At 43.5% G+C, this 13,854-nt stretch overlaps 1 protein-coding gene and 1 pseudogene across 2 annotated transcripts in view; both read left to right on the plus strand.

The window, feature by feature from the left end:
- The window catches only part of GCNT1 (glucosaminyl (N-acetyl) transferase 1), a 52,506-nt gene that overhangs the window by 13,625 nt on the left and 25,027 nt on the right, over positions 1-13,854 (plus strand). Inside the window, exon 1 of one of the 2 annotated variants that reach the window (XM_062207088.1) lies at positions 12,971-13,052. The exons of the other annotated variant lie outside the window; for it this stretch is intronic. The gene's annotated coding sequence lies outside the window, so the exon portion shown is untranslated. Of the gene's footprint in view, positions 1-12,970; positions 13,053-13,854 lie in introns of those variants that run through there. 2 annotated transcript variants of the gene reach the window in all.
- Positions 10,577-13,220, plus strand: LOC133771044 (serine-rich coiled-coil domain-containing protein 2-like; annotated as a pseudogene).

Here is a 13,854-nt window from a genome sequence, read left to right on the forward strand (position 1 = left end):
GCCCCAACCGGGACTAGAACCCGGGGTGCTGGTGCCACAGGCAGAGGATTAGCCAAGTGAGCCGTGGCGCTGGCCCCCATTTTCCATGAACTTTTGGAAGTACCCCTGTTTTGCCTTTCAGTGAGACATATAGCCCAGGAAATTGTCTCCTCCCCTGAACCTTCTGTTATGGGCATAAGTATCTCAGTGTTTTATTCCAGGTTCTTGCCTCCAAGGGAGAAGAATTTAAAGCAGAGGCATAAATGCGCATGTGAGTGAGGGTTTATTTACAAGAAAGGGAGTGAAGAAACATTCACACCAGAGTGTGAGCAAACCCATATGGAGAGATACCTGTCAGGAATGGGCAGAGTTGCCTACGAGGAGAGAGGAAGAGGAGAAGGCCAGACCTGTAAGCCATGTACAGAAACACAAAAAGCCAAAAGGGCCACTCCCACACGTCTATTTTGTGAGGTAGGGGATGGAACCCTAATTGAATAATCAAATAGGGTGGTTTGGGTAGAATTTAGTGGATGTGAGGCTTTCTGGAAGTTTCATAATTTCATAAGGACATCATGGCATCTTCTTCCTGGTCTTGAATGAAACACAGGTATATCATGGGAAAATTGGTATACTGGATTGACAGGCCTGGGAGTGGAGTTACAGTGAAGTACTACACAGAAGTTGTGAAAAATTATTTCAGCTTCATTTATTGCTACTTAATTCTGTACTTGTCTCCCCAATGTCACCCAGGAATTGAGCACCTCCAGCTAAAGTCAGTCACTTCTTTGAACAGGTGAGACCAGTGGCCAGAAAGAGTAAGGTCAATGCCAGTGACAGGATGAGAGCCCTCAGTCACACTCTCTGACACAGGATAATCTGGAGCATTTGAATGCTGTACTGCCATGTTCTTCTCTGGGAAAGACTATGATGCTTTTCTGGAAGAAAAAACAAAAAAGCATCCAAAATGCTGTCCTACATTTTTGGGGGCCAGGGAGTAGATTTTGAAATATTTGGAATTTTTTGTTTTTTCTATTTCCTCCTTACCAATTGAATCAGTTGTGCTGGGTCTAGGAGCAGTGTGAGCAAAGGAGGATGGGAAAGAAGTCTAACATTGGACCCGGGAGTGCACCAAAGTGCTTGTATAAACAGCTGCAGAGAGACAGGGCTATGTAGGGTTCGGTGCTGCAGGGAGACACGAAGGTGGTAGCACCTGTTTTTTGAGCATCCACTGTGCATTGGTGACTGTGCTAGCTGGTTTACAGTTGATTTAATCCTCACAGACCAAAATATATGGGTATGAGTTCTTGATTTTCATGCAAGAAACTAAGCTGAAAGCACAGGTAAGAAGTGGTATAATTTGGAGTTACACTCATTTCTATATGACTTCATGCTTCTATTGTGTGTGGTGGGCTTCAGTATTGAATGGTGTGGGATTTCAAACAAGGGGCAGTCGTGGTTCAAGAAAGGGACCATGTGGAAGAGATTGAGCTGGATTTTGAACATGTTAGAGAAAATCAGGCAGAAAGCACTTCTCATTCTTACTGATGGTAAGCCTTATACAAGAGGACTTCAGAAAGTTTGTGAAAAATGGAATTAAAGATAGATTTCTGGGGCATGCATATGGCATAGTGGTAAAGATAACACTTGCAAGCCTACACCCTATATTGGAATGCCTGGGTGGATTAGAGTCCTGGCTCCCCTTCTAATTCCAGAATCCTGCTAATATGTACCCTGGAAGGCTCAGGAACTTAGGCTTTTGCCACCCATGTGAGAGACCCAGGTGGTGTTCCAGGCTCCTGGCTTTGTCCTGGCTCAGCCCTGACTGTTTTGGGTATTTTGGGTATGAACCAGTGGATGGAATATTTCTCTTTCTCTCTGTTTTTCACATAAAAATTTTTTTTTAAAAAATTTAAGGTAAGATTGTTTTAGTGCAAAAAAAAATTTGAAACCCATATATGCAGTTTTAAAAAAAATAATATGCATGGTCCATTAATTTTTTTAAAATTTAATTTATTTTCTTTTTATTTGAAAAGCAGAGAGACAGACACAAATAGATCTCCCATCCACTTGTTTACTCCCCCAATGTCCACAACAGCCAAGAGGGGCCAAAATAGGGAGCCAGCAACTCTCACATGGGTGATACATACCCAGGTACTTGAGCCGTCACCTGAAGCTGCCTGCCAAGATATGCATTAGCAGGAAGCTAGAATTAGGAGTGAAGCTGGAACTTAAGCCAGCACTTGACAACCAGGAACTTGAACTGGCACTACAACATTGGATATGGGCAACTGAGGCGGGGATTAACTGCTGCACCAAGCACTCACCCTTCCATGAACCTTTGAAAGACCCCTCTTCTGCGTGGCTTTCAAAATATTCTGGCAGCAAAATAAAATTTCTTTCTTTTTTTCAAGTTTTATTTATTTATTTGAAAGGCAAAATTAGAGGAAGAGAAAGAGGTAGAAATCTTCCGTCTGCTGGCTCATTCCCTAAATGACCACAATTACCAGGGTTGGGCCAGGCAGAAGCCAGGAGCCAGGAGGTTCTTATGGGGCTCCCACATAGAGGCAGGGGTCCAAGCACTTGGGCCATCCTCTGCTGTTTTCCCAGATGCATTAGCAGAGAGCTGGATCAGAAGTGGAGCATCTGAGATTTGAACTGGCACCCGTATGGGATGTTGGCATCATCACATGCAGTGGCTTTACCCACTACGCCACAGTGCCAGCTCCTAAGCTCTTCTTTTAAATCCATCTTCACAAAGTACTTTTTGAAATACCATTATATTTTGGAAGGAGGATACTTTATCTGACAGACACATTTATAAAAACCTAAAATCCAAAATCCAAGGGTTATCTCTAAAACAGAAAAGGAATTTAGGAGACTATTGTGTTCAGAATTAGGATCATTCCAAAATCCTAGGACCTATGGTTTGCTTACAAATGGAATAGAGTAGATTGCAATTTTATCCGTCTTAGTGACCCTTGGAAGATGTCTCTGCTGAAGACAGCTGTTCCTGACACCTGCCCTAGCTGCACCAGGAACTGCTGGCCTTAGTTTTTTCATCTTTAAGACAAAATGAAATGTAGCTACAGTGTTGTAAGCTACCTAGACTTGGAAAGAGAGAGAGAGCGAAAGGAAGGGCGGGAAAGTGTGTATTTCTCTTCAGTCTGGAATTTTGAAATAGACAAGATTTTTTTATACTCTTTTTTGGTCTGCACTTCTAATGAGCTTGATGTTTCCTCCAGAAAATGTTTTCTCTCTTCTCTCTCTCTCCCTCTCCACGCCCCTGTGTGTGTGTTCCTATGTATATAGGTATACTTCTGTTCAACTCCAAATCATTTTCTACAAATGAACTCTACTACTGTAGAGGACCAATTTTTCCCATGTAAAAGTTAGTTTAGCAGTTACTCATCCTTTAAGCTAATTGGGATGTCCATAAAATTGTGTAGGTGGTAGAACACACACAGGCTTTTGGGCAAGACAATCTTCATTCTTTATCTCTAAATTTTCCTGACGCTAAAGATCTTTCTTTTTCTTCAGATAACCTGGGTCACCCTCACCTACACCCCCCTCATGTTTCATTCAATGTTGGTCTTCTCTTAAAGTAGTTTTAAAAGCCTCTTTAAAGTTCCTTTCTTTGTCTAATGTACTCTGACCTACTCTGAAGATAGTTAAGTTGTAAGCCAGCTGCATGTTTTTAAAATCATAACAAAGAGATTAAATAATGCTTGAGGTTATAACCATATCTCTGATAGAGTCAGAGGAAGTTCAGTGGCATCGTGTGTATTCATGATGTTGTGCAGAAAACCCACATATCTGTTTCTAGAACTTTCCATCAACCCAAAGTCTGAACCCCTTAAATAGTAACTCCCCATTCTCCCTCCACAGTCTGTGGAACCACCAATCTACTTTCTGCCTCTGTGAGTTTGGTTACACTGGAGAGCTCCTGTAAGTAGAATCATAGCGTATGTGTCCTTTTGTGTCAGAATTTCAGTTAGCACAGTGCCGTCAGGGTTCATATGGTAGCATATGTCAGAATTTCATTCCTTCTTGCCGTTGGTTCACCCTCCAATGGCCGCTGCGGCCGGCGCATCGTGCTGATCCAAAGGCAGGAGCCAGGTGCTTCTCCTGGTCTCCCATGCAGGTGCAGGGCCCAAGAACTTGGGCCATCCTCCACTGCCTTCCCGGGCCATAGCAGAGAGCTGGCCTGGAAGAGGGGCAACCGGGATAGAATCCGGCACCCTGACCGGGACTAGAACCCGGTGTGCCGGCGCCGCAAGGCGGAGGATTAGCCTGTTAAGCCACGGCGCCGGCAGAATTTCATTCCTTTTTAAGACTGAATACTGTTCCTTTGTATGGATATAAACATTTTCTTTATCACTTGCTTTTTCAAACTCTTAACTAATGTCTTTATTTTGATATTTGAGTACAATCATGGACATTCATTTGGCTTTCAAGGGAACCTTCAAAATTTGGACGGTAGTGGCTGATGTTATGGCACAGCAGGTTAAGCTGCTGCCTGCAACACCAGTGTCCCAAATGAGTGCCAGTTCAAGTCCCAGCTACTCATTTCCTATCCAGCTTCCTGCTAATGTACCTGGGAAGGCAGCAGAACATGGCTCAAATATTTGGGCCCCTGTTACCCATGTGGGAGACCGGGCTCTTGGCTTTGGCCTGGCCTAGCCCTGGCCATTGCAGCCATTTAGGGAGTGAACCCACAGATGAAAGATATCTCTCTCTCTTTCTACCTTTCAGATAAATAAGTAAGTCTTTTATAAAAATTTTGTATGGTGGCCGGCGCCGCGGCTCAATAGGCTAATCCTCCGCCTTGCGGCGCCGGAACACCAGGTTCTAGTCCCGGTTGGGGCACCGGATTCTGTCCGGTTGCCCCTCTTCAAGGCCAGCTCTCTGTTGTGGCCAGGGAATGCAGTGGAGGATGGCCCAAGTTCTTGGGCCCTGCACCTGCATGGGAGACCAGGAGAAGCACCTGGCTCCTGCCTGCAGATCAGCGCGGTTCGCCAGCCACAGCGCGCCAGCCGCGGCAGCCATTGGAGGGTGAACCAACGGCAAAAGGAAGACCTTTCTCTCTGTCTCTCTCTCTCACTGTCCACTCTGCCTGTCAAAAAAAAAATTTTTTTTTTTTGTATGGTAAAACCATATGTGCAGGAGTACTTCAGTAAGTTTTTGAAATTGGAATTGGAAGGGACCGGCACAGTGGCGCAGTAGGTTAATCTTCCGCCTGCGGTGCCGGCATCCCATGTGGGCGCAGGTTCTAGTCCCGGCTGCTCCTCTTCCAGTCCAGCTCTCTGCTGTGGCCCGGGAAGGCAGTGGAGGATGGCCCAAGTGCTTGGGCCCCTGTACCCACATGGGAGACCAGGAGGAAGCACCTGGTTCCTGGCTTCAGATCGGTGTAGCTCCGGCAGTAGTGGCCATTTGGGGAATAAACTAACAGAGGGAAGACCTTTCTCTCTGTCTCTCTCTCACTGCCTGTAACTCTACCTGTCAAAAATAAATTAAAAAAAAAAAAGTGGAATTGGAAGATAATTTATTTTGATACCAAAAAATAATGAAATCCATGAATACAAGGGATCTTCAGAAAGTTCATGAAAAATGCATGTTATGAAAATATTATGCCTGGATTGGGGGGGGTGGGGTTTCCATCAAAGTAAACCTGTCTTTTGATTCCATTTTCCAAAGACTTTCTGAAGCACCCTCAGATTTCTAGCCCTAAACTAGAAGAGAAGTTAGATGAAGGATATTGATATTGAACTAACAGTAGAGGGTTTGAGGTCTTCTCTGCCAGGGAAAACACAAACATTAAATCTTGGGACACCTAATTGGAAAATCATTTTGGAGTTAAGCAGGGAAATGTAGCCCTAAATTGCCTCGTTTCTGGTTTTGCTTCAGTGCTGAGCTGGAGCCGTTCTCTTCAGGCCCTGCTGCCTCGGTGTGAGGGGGCAGAGGAGATGGGCACAGGAAGCAGAGGCCCTCCGCAAGTTCATTCTCATGCATTGGTGCCCTCGTTCCATCCTTTTTCTGTTTTGATTTCATTAATATTTCTTCTTAAGTTCTTGGGAGAACGGACTAATCTAGGGCAGTTCCAGGGTTTTCTTTCGTCCTTTCAAGTTGTCATTTGGTGTTCAGAAAGAGATTCAGGTGAAGAGCATTGATCTTTAGTCTTAAATATTGTGTGTGTGTGTATGTATGTATGCACAATGAAAGGAAGGCATTCAGAGGACAAATAACAAATTACGTCTGATTTCTATGTACTTATTATTTGCAAAGGAAATTTCCAAACAGTGTCTTAGTTCTTCCCAGTTTCCTTCCTTCTGGGGTGCAGTTTGAGCGTTTATTTTATAGATAAACACCCTCTCAGGAGAGGGCAGAGCTGGTCACGGAGCCGGTTCTGCTTCTTTGCAGAACTTTGCTGCTGCCTCCTCAGGTGGACACTTTGTCATGAGTGATTGTTTTCATCTGTGGGTGCATCTGTGCGTTTGTGGAAACGTGCCCTGTCGATCACCACTCAGCCATAGGTCACCACGTTGAGAAGCAGACTTAGTGTCGTAACGGAGTGGGAAAGGAAGTCTTTAGAGTTATAGAACCCGAGGAACAAACAGCTATTATCCTTTACTCTCTTCCTCTTTCTAGTGCTGCTTTCGTTGTATATCACAGTCTGTTCTAACTTTCCAGCTTCCTTTGCCGCAGGCGTCCACTTTCTGAGTGATCCTAAAACAGTAAGGAATGTCTTCCTCCTGTTCCTTGATAGAAATGCTCCCTATAATCAAGATTCAGGGCATTTGTAATCAAGGGAGCTTTCTCAGATCCTTCTTCTTCCTGATGAGCTTACAGCGTCCCACACTGTGGCCCAGACCAGGCTGTATTTCATCTTTCCTGCATGTGTGCAGGCAGACAGGGTAGGTTTCAGTTCCTTCCCTGGGTTGCTAACTGCTTGTGTCCCTGATTGTCCCTTTAGAGGAGAGAGTGATGAGCAAAGAGAGGAATGAATAGCATTTAAATTAATAAGTGAAATTTAAGGTCTGGTTATTTAAGCACCATTTTACCTTAAAGCACTATACAAACTAAATGAAAAAAAAAAAAAAAAAGCTACAGAGGGAGTGGGCGCTTGGGTGCAGTGATTAATACGCCGCTTGGGATGTCCACATCCTGTATTGGAGTTCTTGGGTTTGACTCTCAGCCCTACTCCTGTTTCTAGCTTCCTGCGAATGTGTACCTTGGCAGGCAGCAGGTGGTAGCTTAATTACTTGGCTTCCTGCCACCCACATGAGAAACCTGCGTTCAGTTTTTGGCTCCTGGCTTTGGCCTGGCCTAGCCCTAAGCTGTTACAGACCCTTGGAGGAGTGAACCAGCAGATGGAAGATCTCTCTCAATCTCTCTCTTTCTCTCTCCCCCTTTCAAATAAAGTGAAAGTAAGCAAACTTGAAAAAGAAAAAAACCTTGAACTTTTCATATATTAGTTTAAGCATGGAGAACCAATTTTTTTTCTTCTGTTGGTGACCACACAGATGATACCTAATTTTATTTAATCTTATTTAAGAAGAGAGCATTGACATTTTCATTAATTATATACTTTTAAATTTTATATAATTATATAATATTGTTATAGGCTTGAATAGTGAATGAAAGTGTATTTAAAAAGTAGAAATAGAGGAAAGGAAGTCCTAATTTCCATTCTGCTTGTCCAAGCTTTAGAATATTGATATACAGCAATTACATCTAAAAAATAGATCAATCAACTTTATAGCTCTTAGTTTTCCCATGACCTATTAGATTTCTAATATACGTATTCAATTTTAATTTGTATTTATTTGAAAGGCAGAGAAATCTTCCATCCACTAGTCCACTCCCCAAATGCCTGAAACAACTGGGGCTGGGCCATGCCCAAGCTGGGAGCCCAGAACTCAACTCCAGGAACTCCATCCAGGAGTCCCACACAGTAGCAGGGACCCAAGTACTTGAACCATTACCCACTACCTCCCAAGGGTGCACAACAGTAGGACTTTAGAACTGGAAGCAGAGCCAGAACTTAAGCCCAGGCACTTTGATTTTGGATGCAGGCATTCCAAGCAGCATTTTAACTGCCATGCCAAAGATCCACCATGTAGACTTCATTTTAAACAAAGTTATAAATGTGCATTATTAAAAAAGAAAGGTATTTCCACAAGAGTATCAAAAACTATAGAAAGTATGGGTTTTCTTTTTTTAAAAGATTTATTTTATTTATTTGAAAGAGAGTCACGGAGAGAGGCAGAGACAGAGAGAGGTCTTCCATCCACTGGTTCACTCCCCAGATGGCTGCCATGGCCAGAGCTGCACTGATCCAAAACCAGGAGCCAGGAACTTCTTCTGGGTCTCCCACGTGGGTGCAGGGGCCCAAGGACCTGGGCCATCTTCCGCTGCCTTCCCAGGCCATAGCAGAGAGCTGGATTGGAAAAGGAGCAGCCAGGACCAGAACCAATGCTCATATGGGTTGCTGGCCAGGGCTTTAACCCGTTGCACCACAGTGCTGGCCCCAAGAGATTTTTTACCTTACTTGAAAGCAAACAATTCTGCCACAGTTTTCATGGATCCTGGAGGAAGAAGCAAGACTCTTGGGCCAGAGATAGAAGACAGCATATTACTTGTAGAAAGAGCAGTAGCAGAGGATCGGCATTTTCCACGTAGGTTTCTTTTTTTTAAAGATCAATTGACTGATTGATTTGAAAAGCAGAATGACAGAGGAGGAGAGACAGAGAGACCTTTCACCCACTAGTTCACTCCTCAGATGTCCAAAACAGTTAAGGCTGGATCAGACTGAAGTCAGGAGTCCAAAAACTCCATCCAGGTCTCCCACATGGGTGGCAGGGACTCAAACACAGGTGCCATTGTCTGCTGCCACCTCAGGCACATTAGCAGGAAGCTGGATCAGAAACAGAATACCCAGGACTCACACTAGCGCTTTCCTATGGGAAGTGGGCATCCTGAGCAGTAGCTTAGCCCACTGCTCCATAACACCTTCCCTGTGTAGGTTTCCTGAGCACTAATTCACAGGAACATAGAAAGAGGACTAGGTGACTGCACAAACAGTGGTTACGTCGTGAGGAAGGAACCCTGAGCTTAGGGAACCGGATCTTTCGTAGTGGGCAGTGAGCATGCTGTGCTTTGCTCCAGACGACATTGTCTGTGTTACATGGTGAGTAAGATGCCTGTCTGTCAAGGCAGGAAACCAGGAAACCCTCTCTCTCTCTCTTGCAGGGCTATTTCCTATAAAAATTGCCTTGAAAAGAAAGTCCAAAACAAAAGGACAGCTAGTGCCTTACCTGCAAGATGTGCAGAAATGGAACCGATAGGGCGCTGCTGCCTCCCAGTGAAAAGCAGCATTCTTCTTCCGAGAGTGTCCAGACCTCCCCACTCCCTAGAATCCCGTCATCCAATAGAAATATGTGTCACATGTCATTTTCTAGGAGTGATGTTTTTCAAAAGCAAAAGAAACATTAAAATCAATTTATTATCTTTAGTCCAGTGTGTAAAATTATTGTTAATAATTTTGGAAAAGTGTGCCTTTATAGGCTGAGCCGGTTACTTGATGGGGATGAAGCAGGAGGAGTGGGTGGCTCCGATGTCACATGCCAGGTCAGCCGTGCTTCATGAGCCTGTAGGTGATAGAGAACTCGCTGAGGTAGTAGCCAGTCGTCTCTGGATGGATTTCCACCTAGTGGAAGGTCTTGCCATTGTAGACTGCCACCGTGCTGCATGCCAGCTGGGGAAGGATGATCAGATCCTGCTGGTGCTTCTGTACCACTCTCAGCTTCTTCATGGGCCTCGAGCAGACTGAATAGTGAGTGCTGCTTCTGACGCAGGGTCCTGCCCATGGGCTGCCTCTACTAGGCCCTGTACAGCTGCTCACAGGCCACTGCTGTAAGTGAACTTGCAGAAGGTCTGCTTCAGCTCCACTTCTGACGTCTTGTTGGCTTCCCAGGGAAAAAAATCAAATTCTATCATTTCACTATGTCAGTAATATAAGTAAGTTATTGATGTAGCTTTAAAATGATGCATGTGTCCAGTGCATGGACTATAACAGGAGTAAGTTATATGAGGCAGCTGTAAAGTGAAATATAGTTCTGCCATAGTAACAGAGTTGTGTTTAAGCAAAGATATTTTACACAGCTTCCATTTTTAAAATTTAATTGTCATCAATTGAAGCAAAAATTTAAAATTCGTTTTCTTAATCAGACTACCCACATTTCAAGTCTTCAATCGTGACATGTGGCAGATAGCCATCGTTCTGCATGAGCGTGTCATGGATGCAAGTCATTTTCAATTCTGCATGGATGCCTTTGGCAACACATTTTTGGATTCCATGGAACACTTTTTGGAACAAAAGTCTGTAAGAAGTACACTGCAGCTGTTGCCAAATGGAATAACCATTGATTTATTGGAACATAATGTAATGTCAAAAGCTACATCAGAATAATGGCTCTGATTGTCCACTATCCCATTCAATTAGAGAACAGCAAAATGATGACGGTCCTAAACATTCCAGCAATATTTAGAATTCACATGTTAATTAATTTATCCTTAAAAACATGTTCCTACTCAAAGAATGTTTGATAAAAATAGGATAAAGGGTGGTGAAAAATGATTTTTTGCTTACATCAAAGTTAGCAAAATCACTCACAATGTTTGTGTCTTCCACAGAGAAATTGAACGAAAAGTCTTTTTCTGGATCATCTAATTTGGGTAAATTCACCAAAGGCATATTATTAGGAAGGACTTTGTATTCTTCAATCAGAGCTCTAAAATCTCAGTTGAATGGGTTTTATGGAAACTGATCAACTGGTAGCATGCAAAAGCCTAGCTAACTCTTGTGCTACAAGGAGCAGTTCTGGAGAAAGCCTAGCCCAGTCCCCAGATGTTATTAAATCTATTACTTGTGAAAAAAAAAGTGGTAAGATCACAAAGCTTTCCACATTTCATTCAGAATTCATTCCTTGTACCTTCCTCTATAACCAGATCATATTCCTTCAGTCAAGCTGTCTTACAGAGCCTTATCAGAACCACAGCTACCCTCTGTGATCAAGTATGCTAAGAAGAAATTCCTAGTAATCAGAAGTACTCAATAGGAATGAACATTTAGGATATAGATTTAATAGTGAAAGAAGTTGGCTTTACCAGGTGGCCCAGGTGTAACTTTCACCTTGGGTTATAGCATGGTTCATCCCTCTCTACTGAAGTCTAGCTGACTTCATTTCCCAGAACTATCACAATTGATGGTAATGAAAATTCAACTGCTGACACTTGTGGAGAGGAAGATGGTTTAGTTTTGACTGAGGACAGAGCTATTAATAAGGACCAAGAACTAACAGAAAATAAAAGTCATAGAACAGAAAGTGACCAGACCCTATAGTCAAAATTAGAGACCTGAGTGACGATGTGGATGACATTTCTGTGTCTTCTTTGTGGTCTTTTGGTAAGAATGATTTAAGTGACAATGTTAGTGAGCTTTTATTGATATAGAAGACTCCAACAGAACTAGAATAACTCCAGAGGAAGTTTCTCTCCAAGAAGTGTACTGCCGAAGGATATATTTGATTTCTTCAAGGAAAAGGAAAAATCCTTCAGTAATGCATGGATTGATGTAAGGGTCTCTGGTAAGAGTGATTGTACAAAGCACACTTCTGAGAATTACCTGATTTTGCCAGTTAGAGATTACAGAGCTGGTTCTTCTTTTGAACTGTCTCCGTCTGATAGCTCTGGTGGATCCTATGTGTGAATGAAGAGGGCTTGGAACCCATTGGAAATGTCCATCCCATTGGCAGCTATGATTCCTCTGAAGTGAGCAGCATACATATTCCGCATAATCTCGAATCATGTGACCTTGGGGATGATGACTTTATGCTGGAGGTGGACCTGCCTGAGGATGCACCTCTGGAAAATGTGGAATGTGACAGTATGAACCACTTTGATCAGACAGAGATGTGTGGCACTCTCAGGAAGGATTTTGGAAAAGGCTGCTATGAAGGTGGAGTGGACAGGATATTACCACCTCAGCTACCCTGACCATTATCACCACTATGGAAGAATGGCTTGAATAGAGGCTCTCCCTTTAGAGAATCTCCTTGGGGCATTTTGAAGGCTATGGAGGGACCCCTTTTCCAGGTTCAGAAGATGGTTCTGGATGTACCAGATCTTTGCAGATGTACACAGTGATACTGGATGAGATGACCCTGTGGCGTATGGTCCAGGATTGCACCACTGTGAAAACTGAAACTGCATGAGAATGAAGGTTTATTAAATGAAATAAAGCAATCTAAAGAAGCGATGAAAAAACCCAACTATTAGAACGCCAGCTTGTGACTTGGTGTAAGTGCTACCAAAAATCTAAAGAGGAAAAATACACATACCCTGATAGTTACAGCCAACCTTCCTGGAGTAGAATTCCTCCTCAAGTACTACAGCCTTCCAGCAGCCTCCCCATCCCCACAGATGACTCCCATGGAAAACTGATCAAGCTGTAACATACCAAGACCCACAATGAAAGTGGAACCCAGGGCACACAACAGGGCATTGCACCACTGGATGAAAGCTTTGCACATAGTTTACAGCAAGAAACCAACAATGTCTTGGAAGCCCGTCAAGTCCACAATTCGTAATGGATGTGGCTTCGAGGATACCTTCTGAAGTAAACTTGAATGTAACTGTAAATGCTCAAGAGCCTTATCATTTGGCAAAGAATCCAGTCCAACTAGTGACATGCTGTTTGTACCTAGTTCTCTTCAGACACCTCCTCAGTCAAGTACAGTGGACCAGGCTAAGAGAGATCAGTCTCCACCAGTGAGCTGCCCTCCTCAGCCCAAGTCTTTTCAGGTTTTAAAGCTATCCATCTTGAATTCTTTGCCACCTCTTCTAGATTTGAATCATCTCCATATCAAACTCCTCCCACTTGTAGGAAGTCACCAGTAATTGCACCATGTAATTCAGCAAAACTTCAGCCAACATCTAGTCAAAAAAATCTTGCAAATAATCTGAAAGCATCTAAGTTCATCTCCCCCTCCTCCTGCTCTTTCAAACAGAAACAAGTAAGTACACTCCCAACAGAGCCTCAAAACCTCAAGGCCAAGGCATGCATCCCAAGGCCACTTACACAACAAAAAGAAATTATGCAGAATCTAAATGGCAACTTGCATTCTGAGTATTGTTTGGCCTCTAGTTGGTATTCTCATATTCCTAAACCAAAGATATATTAGGTACAAAGCCATCACCTGCCGCTTTGTGTTTTTGTGTGTGTGTGTGTTTTTTTTTTTTTTTTTTTTTTTTTGATAGGCAGAGTAGACAGTGAGAGATAGAGAGAGAGACAGAGAGAAAGGTCTTCCTTTACCGTTGGTTCACCCTCCAATGACCGCTGCGGCCGGCACACCACAGTCATCTGAAGCCAGGAACCAGGTGCTTCTCTTGGTCTCCCATGTGGGTGCAGGGCCCAAGCACTTGGGCCATCCTCCACTGCACTCCCGGGCCATAGCAGAGAGCTGGCCTGGAAGAGGGGCAACGGGACAGAATCCGGCGCCCCGACCGGGACTAGAACCCGGTGTGCTGGCACCGCAGGCGGAGGATTAGCCTATTGAGCTGCGGCACTGGCCCTGCCGCTTTGTTTTTAAACACAGTCTTCTATAATAGCTTTACATACAGTTTACTGCTGTGGTGGAGGTTCCATTGAAAGCCTGCAGATCTTTTAAAATGTGGAAGCTTCAAAAAAAATTATTGAGGATCACAAAGAGCTTTTGTTTAGATGGGATATAGCTATTTGTATTTACCCTATTGGAATTCATAACAGGGAAAACCTAAATATTATCCTGTGGAAAAAAAATGATAAGCTCTTTATAT

Source organism: Lepus europaeus, chromosome 12 (assembly GCF_033115175.1).
Source record: "Lepus europaeus isolate LE1 chromosome 12, mLepTim1.pri, whole genome shotgun sequence".
Lineage (NCBI taxonomy): Eukaryota > Metazoa > Chordata > Mammalia > Lagomorpha > Leporidae > Lepus > Lepus europaeus.